At 31.3% G+C, this 11,122-nt stretch overlaps 1 protein-coding gene across 3 annotated transcripts in view; it reads right to left on the bottom strand.

Annotated features, from left to right (window-relative positions):
• Positions 1-11,122, bottom strand: part of Kcnd2 (potassium voltage-gated channel subfamily D member 2) — a 445,925-nt gene that overhangs the window by 381,954 nt on the left and 52,849 nt on the right. The gene's annotated exons all lie outside the window — the stretch shown is intronic.

Genomic DNA, 11,122 nt, shown 5'->3' with positions numbered 1-11,122 from the left:
AAATATACTAATGCATTGTTAAGATCTAAAGTACCAAAAGAAATTTTGAAAAAATATTTTGAAAGGCAACTCTTAGAGACAAAAATGATGCAAAATTCTGAAATGATATGGAAATTGGCAAGAATGATGTATTTTGATTAATGCTAATAGCTAATTATCTTCAAAACAGAACCAACAAGTTGATATAGATGGAATTGATAAGTTAAAATATGTTTTGATAAATATAAAATAATAACTATACTATAATCAATTAAATTTTAGTTTCAATATATATATAATCAGTGGGTTACAGTTTGGAAATAACCCAACTAAAATTCTTTCTACAAAATTTTATTGTATTTTCTTACCCTTCAAATTGTGCCATTATGGCAAAGATCCTAAAATGCCTTGTTAGAAATGGAATTTGTTGGTTTAAGTAAAGTTTGGGCTGCTTTTCAACAAATGAAGTTAAATTTTCAAGATTCTGTCCATGTTATATTTTCTGTTTCTTCTGATGAGTGACAGTAACCATATGAAAAATGGCTAATCTGACCACAGAGAGAAACTAACCCTTTGTGGGAAAAAGCCAAATAGCAAAACTTCATTTGAACATAATGACATCAATCCATGTACAAATATGATAAGCTCTGATTATCATAAGTACTCTACAATTTCAAAAAAAGATTTCATCTGGCACTTATAAAGAAGTTAAGGAATGAATTATTAACCCTTTTTTTCTTACAAATAACTTACTCCCACTAAGCTTGATCTTCTTAATACATCAGAATAACATGCTAAGTAGCTGAAACAGAATTTGACTCTGTTCTCTGTCCTCTAATATCAATGCCGTAGGGAATGCCATGAAGATAAAGTCCACAGGACATCGAAGACTTCAGACTATTCACAGTACCTCTGGGTGGATATCCATATAGTTTTAAATAGCATACAAGGTGAAATGATTTTAAATGTGTTAAATAAGTTTATGTTTGTTGGTTAAAATTGTCCTTGCTTAATTGAAAAAGACTTGTTTGGAATTCTTCACTTATTATTAAATGATTTTATGTAGAGCTTTACATAAATTATTAATAATTGTTCACAATTTACATGTTAGGATACATAAGCAAAACTAGGCCAGTGATTAATCTCTTTTTTAAAAAAAAAAAAAGAAAAAATTTAAGCAATCAAGTAACAGTCAGCTTCTATAATTAGCTTTTCTTTTGTGCAATTTTCAATGTGGCTGTCTAGAGCATGTTTCTGTCCAAAGTTTTATGAAAGACTCCTTTAAAAGAAGCTGCAAACTGTGATGCCAGGGTATTAAACATTCAGTGAAGCATTTAAGAAAAAAACATGGGATACAAAGGCTTCAATAGCCACTCATTTATACTGGAAACAGTACTTGATTACATGAAAAGCTAACTACACTTGGGTTTCTTACATTTAATTAAGAGACTTCCAAAAAATGTCAGCCACATCTATATACTTTTTCTTACTTGACATAATTAGTCCTCTTAAACATGCTTCATAAATATATCACTGATTTTAAAAACATAAATAAAATATATGTGGTATATTATATTATGTCTCACGGAGAAGCTAACAAGCCAGCTTTGATATCTTGGAAAGAGAGTTGATAATGGGCTTAAAGTTAGGAATAATTTTACAATGATTCTACAAATGAAAATATACCCTTCGCTTGCTATTAAAGGGGTAAAAATTGCTATTATTTTAACTAGGTGAAAGAATTAAGAAGTTGTTATTGATGCTAATGTGTTTAACTTATGAATACAACTATAGTAGGCACTGGAGATAATTAATAATATTCAACTTAATGGAGTTACAAGGGAAGCGAACAGTAGTATTATTAACAGCAACAGAAACCCCAGGTAAGAGGGGAATGTAGAAGCAAATTTTACATTTTCTTCCCCGAAAAGGAGATGATTATGGGATTTAAAAAATAATAATAATGCTACAATAAGATGATTGGACACAAATTTAAAAAAAGAAGAAACGAAAAAGGTATGAAGATAAGGCTAGAGAGAATGGGATAAAACTCAAAGCGTTTTAAATTCAAAGGTTATTGTGCTTAATATGAAACCAAGACATAAGGGCAATCTTTGTATATTCTTTGGATTCTTTCACATATTTCAAGAAAGCCATGATGGCATTTTTATTTCAGTGTGGCATATTTTCATGTGCTACTCCAGAGATAAATTATAAGAACAGTTACTAGTTTATAATCAATGTTAATTTCATTACTTATTTGTGGGGTTATAAAAGCTAAAAGAATACAAAAACATTCATGTCATAATTTCTGCTAACATAGTGTATGAAAGCAAAATCTACCTTCCTCATCTCTCCCCTAAGCTACACACAACTTCTTTGGTCCCAGGTCAAGGAGAAAATAATTTAAAAACTACCAGGATATAAGCATACAACCATTAAAAATAAAATTACTTTTTAAATAGATATAAAATAAAGGAAAAGCAAAGGACATTCACCTTAATTTGTGTCCTTTGCAAATTAAAAATCATTACAAATGACTACATTTTAACTAAATAGTATTAATTTCCTTTAACATTATTACCTGTTTCTAATGATGAAAGTGAAATTCAATGGCACATATTATTAAAATATAAATCTGGAAAATAATTTCCCCAAGTGTTTCATGCTATTATGACTGTTAAACTCTAGCAGCATAGTAAGTTGAAATAGGAAAATAATATTGTTTTAAAATCTTACAAAATGGTTTAAAAGCATAAAAGGCAATACATAAAAGACATACTTTAAAAACTATAAAAAGCATACTTTTCTTTAAAAGATTTATTTTCTTTTTTTTTTAATTTTTATTGTTGGTTGTTCAAAACATTACATAGTTCTTGACATATCATATTTCACACTTTGATTCAAGTGGGTTATGAACTCCCATTTTACCCCGTATACAGATTGCAGAATCACATCGGTTACACATCCACTGATTTACATATTGCCATATTAGTGTCTGTTGTAGAGAGAGAAGAGGGGAGGGGAGGGGAGGGAAGGGGGGATAGTAGAGGAAAAGATTTATTTTCAACTTAATTTTCTCATTATTTTAATCTTCAAATCAATTTGAAACCTTTTCCATTCTTCATTTCAATTTTAGCTAGGTATACATGGGGATTTTACATTGCTAACAACATTGATGATTTATGATCTATTTTTAAAATCCTTTCTGAGGTGTTGAAAGCATCATGCTTTATTTAGAACACTGACCTAAGAAATAATGAATAGAAAAACCCAGATATTTCCATACATTAATTACTCTGCATGCACATGAGTTTTCTATGGTTTTTCACATTATAAAATGATACTTATCCACTGCCTTTGATGTGAGTAAGTACAACCACAGTCTCTGGTGTTTTTTTTCTTATTTCAGCAGCTTTTATTTCATTTGATAAAAAAAAAGTCTACATTGAGAACAGTAAAACTTGAGTTAATGCTTACTGATTTTTTATATGCCAGGAACTTTTATAAATATTCAAAATAGATGAACTCAGCTTTTTCACACTACATCTAGATTAGGTATTTTATGGTCATCATTTTACAGAGCAAGAAACTAAAACAAAAAGTTTAAGCAATGGGCCAAGGTTTGCTTATCTAATCATTAACTTCAACTTCTAGAGATTGGACTAGTCACTCTACTGTAACTATAGTTTAATTGAGAGCAAAACAAAACAAACAAATAAAAAGCACTTCCCAGGTACAAGCATCCTATTAAAGGAACATTACATTATTAATCTACACATGCAAAATAAATTGTAATATGCTACTTCTAAAGCCATGAATAATTAAACAATAGGAATCCTGAACAAATTTACAGCACAATCAGAAAGCATTTTCCACATTTGTCCAAATTCAGAAATCCACTGGACTCTTCATAACTCCTAATTGTAAGGATAACTGCAGAAAGTGTTTCCTTCAATGCCTGGACAGAGTAATTATTGGGTACCTAGAAAGGCCAGTTTAAGGGGAGTGTGAAGGATTTTCATTGAATTGCTGAAAATTCTGAAGCTCAGCATAATTCTTTCACTGTCAAAAAGAACTTGAGAAAGCACAAATGTCAGTTCAGAAAAAATAAAAAGACCAGAGAAGATATACCAGATCTCATCTTATCAGACAAAAATCCCTCCATTTTCTATGAGAAAAAGCAATAATTCTTTTCTTTAAAATTTATTAAATTTTTCATTTCATGAAAATAGCACCAGAAAAAACTCTTGGGAGATTTAACTTATTTTGAAATGGGAAGGAATATTCATATTAAAGCTCTGAATCAAAAAGTATGCAAGGGTATAAATACATACTAAGCTAGTTATATGTTCATTATCTTGCAGTTTCATCTTACCACATGATATTAGTTTATTTCCATGACAGTAGATTGCAGTAGCTGCCCATTAGCTAGATTAAAGGGTTTCCTAACTGAATTTGGACAGGGCAAATAAGTAACCATTTGATCAATTTATAGCAAGATATTTTTATGGCATTTTCCAGATCCTTCAGTACAATAAAAACATGATGCTTTAAAAAGTACTGAAAGCTGAGTTTCACGATTACTAAATACATATTTATTCAAATATCATCTGTTAACATGCATAATTCACATGATAAAGAATATGTAACTAAGACAAATTTTAATGTGTATTTAGAATTTCAGTACTGCAGAGAAAATAAAAGAGAACACTATGTATAAGCTTCTTAAACTAAGAACAGTTTTTTTCTTGTTTTGAAACTGAAAACAAAATGTGAAAATGAATAAGAAACGCATAAATTAATCTTTCTTTAGTGTTGAGCTTCATTTTATGTATTAATTCAGTCAGTCATTAGTTTAGGATAAACTTCTTCCTTTTGAGGCTGTAATTCAACATCCATTCATAGTCCTGGAGTGTGCTTATGCTGGAAATAGACTATACTGGTTAGACTCCCAATTTCACTATCTATTAGCTGAAAGGCTGTTGGTAATGTTTTCTCTCTGTAACTACCATGTTTTTCATCTATCTTGTGAGAATGATCATATGTCCAAAAACAGGTTGTTCTAAAACTTAAATGAGATAATGCACAGAGCTTTAAAAAAGTTGATATTTAAAAAAACACCATCAAGTATTGAATTTTAAGAAGTCATGGTTTTGACTATGCACTTGGGAAATCTTTTTTTTTTTTTTAATAATAATTGCTTTAAAAGCTGTGTAGTTGTGGAACTAAGCAATGGAAACTTTATCAATAAAGTGTGAGCTACTACAAGAGGCTACTGGATTTCAGTTGGGGATGCCATGATTTTACATCAGGAAACACAAATGAAGCACAAGGTCTGCAGCAGGCAAAATAATGACAGGAATCTAGGGGAAATTAAGATAAAGTTCTTGGTCAGTGACTATGCGCTACAGATATTGATAGGAGCTCATTGAGATCTTGGGCAATACTGAATCCATGGATTTAGGTCCTAGTTGATAGGGCACATTCTTAAACTCAACCAAGGAATAAAAACTTAGTACTTTATGAAATAAATATTGTCACAGAGTTGTATACATCTTCATTCTTTAAAATTCCAAAAACTTAATGGTATTCTGGAACAGTTGCTTTAAAAAATGTTTGTATTTGTGGCTGGGATTGTGGCTCAGTGGTAGAGCGCTCACCTAGCACACACGGGCCCCTGGGTTTGATCCTCAGCACCACATAAAAATAAATAAATAAAACAAAGGTGTTGTGTCAGACTACAATTAAAAAAATAAATATTAAAAAAATGTTTGTATTGGACTTTCTAAAGGAAAGTACCTTCTACATTGAGTAATTCCTGGAATGCAGTTCACTCAAGAATCTAAGTTTGCATATTTTCCAATTCTTCATAGTAAAACAGAATAAATACAGAAAGTCTATAAAGGTGTCAAAATATATATTATGTGACTCATATTAGAACTGATTATTCTCCATAATTTTATTAATTCATAAATTTATTCAGTACTGCAATTCATGATTGATTCTATCAAAGTTTTATCAGTAGTCTTGAAACACTAAGTCCTGCTGTTTATAGTTTTGGGAAACTAACAATAAAGGCAAAGAAGGAAATGAAATGTGAACTGTCAACTAGACTATAAGAAACATTTCAGATAAATATGGAGATGAAAATATTGACAAATACAGTTCAAGTTTAGTGACCAAGTTTTTCTCCTAGGGTTGCATGTGAAAAGTCATATTGAGACAAAGACATCTGAAAGGTTCAGTGTAGCTCTTGAATTACACTATCTACAATCCAAACTTTTTATATGAATAGGTCATTATGGATAATCACACTCAATTTTCATATTCTTAATTCTAGAATGTAAACTGCCAGAAAATTCTTACACTCCATTTTCCTTATCTTTTATCCTTTTGATTCTAAACTTAAATATGTCAGAGAACTTTGTAGTTTTCATATATTATTACACTATATAACATTTGTTACCAAGAGCATAACATATTCAAATCTAAAAAACAAGAATTTTTCTGCTCAAATCACTTGACGACTGAAACTAAATAGTATTGACATTTTCTTTCTTTAAAAAAATATCCTTATCCTTATCCCTCTGAATAGATCATGCTTGCACTGTCACCAGCATACATTTGTCACTCACTCATCAACATTTACTGGATGCCTACTATGATCTAGGCACTGTTATTTGCCAAGAACATACTTAAGTAAACAAAGTAGACCATGTTGCTGCTTTCCTGAAGCTTATAATATTATGGGCAAGACAAAGAATTTTTTTTAAAAAGTCTCTCATTACATATTTGTAGAACACATGAAAAAAATGAGTAAAATTTTATTTTAATCTATTATTTTTATCCATATTATGACTGAATCTGATCATAATTATCTGTCTGATTTCTTGAAAGTTCTTCTTATTCTATATTTTGAAGATAAAATACATTTTCCCTTCATAAATGGGATGCCAATTGCTCTTATTTTTACTTTCATATCTATTGGTATGCATGGATCTTGATGCACAGTTCTGATAGTTAAAGTTACTTAAAGATATATACACATGTGACTAGTGTATGTAATCACTTTTCCCTTTTGAATATTTTTGGAATTTGGTCAGAAATTTCTGCTTCTTTTTATTTTATTTTTTCTTTTATGAGCAGCTGTTCAATGAATAAAGCATAAGAAAGTGCTATTCTTTTAATCCATTCTCTGTCATAAAGTGATGAAACATTTATTAATGAGCTGTATTTAAAAGGCTACACTCAATTTATCAGAGTGCTCTTATCAGAGATCCCAAAAGGAAAGTAGGCAACATCTGTGTGCAGGTATAATCTGTATGAATTCTTTCCAGTTAAAAAAGCACATATTTACTAAACAAGTAAACTACCTTATATTTACCCAATATAAATATTTAAAATTATAACAAATGTTTTATTAATATATCAACTTGAGGAAACAGAATGTCCCCAAAGATGTTTTCATTTCTGTTTTTATGTGAGCCCAACTATAAATCATTTATCAAGTTTGTTTCTTTAAAAAAAATCAATTTGCACAATTAAAAAAAACTTCAAGAACTGTGTTTCCTAATTTCACTGGTAATTGAACTATTATTCTCCTGTTTTCCCTTTGATGCTAGCTTTTTCCTCCTGCTTTGAGAACAGGCCCCTTGTGGCTACAGCTCAACCCCACACCATAACAGGTCAGGAACACTGCAGCCATGGACCTCCAATGAGCTTACCCAAAGTGCCACCCATTCTTCTCAAATGCAGGATTCTGTTTTAAATACTGTCCATTTTTATTCTAGGTCATTATTTTAACCTATTAATTAAAACCTTTGTGCTAATCAATGATCTTGTTTTAGGACCATTTATTTTTTGTTATAAATCAAAGATATCATTTACAGTAAAGGATTAGTTTTAGCAATATCTAGAATTTAGCTTAAAATTTCAGTTTAATGCCAGCAGATAAAAAGAAAATAACTCATCCTATCTAACACCAAAAGTTATTCCATTAAACAGATTGCTATCAAAAGACAAAGTATTATACATCATGGCAATAATAATATTGAGTTTTACTCAAGACATGAAAAATACTAACAACTAACTAGCTAAGCAAGAAAGGAATGTTGTCTTTGGTTCTTTTTAATTTTTTTAGTTGTAAATGAGCACAATACTTTAATTTTTATGTGGTGATGAAGATTGAACCCAGTGCCTCACACATGCCAGGCAAGTGCTCTACCACTAAGCCACAACCCCAGCCCCTGTCTTTGATTCTTATGATGATCTAAACCTCAGAGAAGAATATATCATGATAAGTAAATGCTAGATAATGCCAGTAGTATAATTTGAAGGAATATTTCCTTCCTTAAATGGTCAAATTTTCTAACAAAACCTAAGACTGAAGAATCCCAAAACAAATAAGTTACATGACAAATAGCTAAAAACAATTTTGCTTGTTTTATAAACTGTCTTCTTTAAAATATTCTAAATTTTAATATAGAGCATCCCCATCAATGCTATGTGGCAGAAAGAACAGAGGACAGGAAAAGAAGCTGGATTTTGCCCTAATTCTGTCACTGATTGGAAGTGATTATGTGAAGCAATTGATGCCTCTGGGTCTCAGTTTCCTCACCCCCATATAAAGAATGTGGAATAACTGATTGCTAAATTCTCTAATACTTCCAATAGTTACAAGCCTATAATTGCAAAAGTTACATGCCTTTATATACAGGTACCTTATATTAACTTACTTATTCTATTTATTAGCTTTTTTAAAAGAATTGTGTTACACTGCAAAACTAAGATTTATTTTACGAGAATTAAGTTCTCTTTACTTTCAATATCTAACTTTAATGATGTAACTGATACTTCCTTTGTTTTCAGATTTATTCTCTAAATTACTTTTGCATCCTGAGATCCTATTATGCAATCTTTATCTCTGGAAATGTTGATAGCAAAATCACTTGAGTTTATTCCCAATGGGAAAAATAAAAAAAATAAAAATAAATAAAAGAAAGTAAAGCTTAAAGTTTGTTTTTAACATTTGTTAGCATACTTTACAAAGTTGTGCAGTAACCAAAGTTACTAAATGACCAAATTGAAATTTTAGACGGTTTCTTATACAAGTTTGCAATAAAAACTGAAGTCTTTTCCCAGAAGAGTGAGGATTCTTTTATGTTTTCCTCACTCATTATGTGAAGAAATTTAAGGATGACCAAATACATAAAAAGGAACAATTAATCTAAGGTATCATCATCATCATTAGCTTCCTCCCACCATCTTTAGCTCCCTTTTAAGTCAATCATTCCTTTGAAGATATTCCAGAAGCTTTTATCTTTTTCCTTGTGGTGCTAGGGATCAAACTCAGGGTCTTAATTACTTTTACATTCATAATCTATACCTTTAATCAGAAATACTTTAAAATTTAAAGTATAAAAATACTGCTATAGTTTTAATAATAAAACAAAACCAATATAATAATAATAAAATAATGAAGCAAATAATAATAAAATAAAAAACAAAAACAAAATAATATTCAAATGTAAGAAGTGAACAGTGGAATTTTTAATAAATGTTGGGAGTCTCCCTGAGAATTCCCCAGGCCTTTCAAACATGGCGGCAGGCAAATTGCCAGTGGGAGACTAGAACTCCCTGGGCCTTTCAGATAAGGAGCCCCTAGTGCAACATGGCGGCAGGCAAGTTGCCAGTGGGCGGATAACAAGTTGTTTTGAAAACCTTCTAATTGGCCCTCCCGTCTTCCGTACACGTGGACAGTTCGTGCCCCCCATGAATCTTATGCAGGGCCGATGTGCGTGCACCATAGGTGATGAACTGACCTTTACTATGATTGGCCCCGGAGCTTCCTGGTTTAAGATAACTGACTCTCACTTTCTATATAAGCTAGAACCAGCTTGCAGTAAAGTGCTTCATCTTTGTCACTGCTATCTGTGTGTGTGCATTTTAATCTCCAACGAAGAACCTTGGCCTTTCAATAAACAAAGCTTATTAACAACTAAAAACATAAAGCCCTTAGACAAATAAGCACTTAATTCTAGAAGATATTATGTATTGGACATTGTCGAAATTCTTATTTCCACCTTAAGCTTGGCAACATGGGTCCACTAAATTCTTCATTCCTCCTTAAGACATTTTCTTACAGGAACCATGCATCTACATGAACACTGTAACCTTAATATGCCCCCCAAATGAATTTATCTTCTCCAACAAACATGCTCTTCTTGCATTTTTGTCTTGATTAATCATTTTGCCCTTGACTCCATCAACTCCATCAAGACAGTAATCTTCCTCCTCCTAACTCCCATATTTAATCAGTCATGTTAGGCGTTGTTTTCACTTTCTAAATACACATCTCTCCTTTTCTTCTGTATCTTCCCCTTCATTTCCTTCCTTTTAAACCATTACAATAAACTTTCATTTGGTTTGGCTTGGCTTTGTATTTGTTTGTTTTGCTTTCAATGTCATCCTACTTCAATTTTCCACAGTGCAGCCACATCTTTCTTGACTTGAAATTCTTTAGAGAACCCTAGGCTTTGGCAGGAAAAAGTAAAATGCCTTTTGCAGAGTGGAAGGGTCTTTCCCTAATTTGCTACCTATGTTTCTTTACCTGGATTACACCATAAACTTTACATACACTGAAACACTTTCCATTCCTTAGACATCAATTCTCACACATGCAAGTTGTTCATTTGTTAGACCCTGGGTGTACTGTCTTGAATATTGGTAGGGTCACATTCATCCTACCTAGCCCAATGATTGTGACACTTCCTCTTTGAATCTTTCCTCAACTCCTCTCCATAGATAAGACAACCCTTTGCTTTGTAACACCCTGTATCTCTACACTTATATGATATAGCATGTCTATCTTCCCAATTCAACTTCAGTGTACCTCCAGTGTCTAGCCTATACTCACAATTCAAAATTTTTCTCAATGTTATTTTACAAGTGGGTCTTGTGGTACCAATTGACATAAAAAAGTTGGTACCAACTAATGTAAAAAGCTTGAGGTAGGACAAAAGCACTCAGATGGTATATTTCTTATCAAAATAAAAAAAAATGATTTTAGTACTTTTGTGTTTGCATAGTCCTGTGCCTATATATATATATATATATATATATATATATATATATATATATT

The sequence above is a fragment of the Marmota marmota genome, unplaced genomic scaffold (assembly GCF_001458135.2).
Source record: "Marmota marmota marmota unplaced genomic scaffold, marMar, whole genome shotgun sequence".
Taxonomy (NCBI): Eukaryota; Metazoa; Chordata; class Mammalia; order Rodentia; family Sciuridae; genus Marmota; species Marmota marmota.
This window is presented reverse-complemented; position numbering and strand designations above follow the sequence as displayed.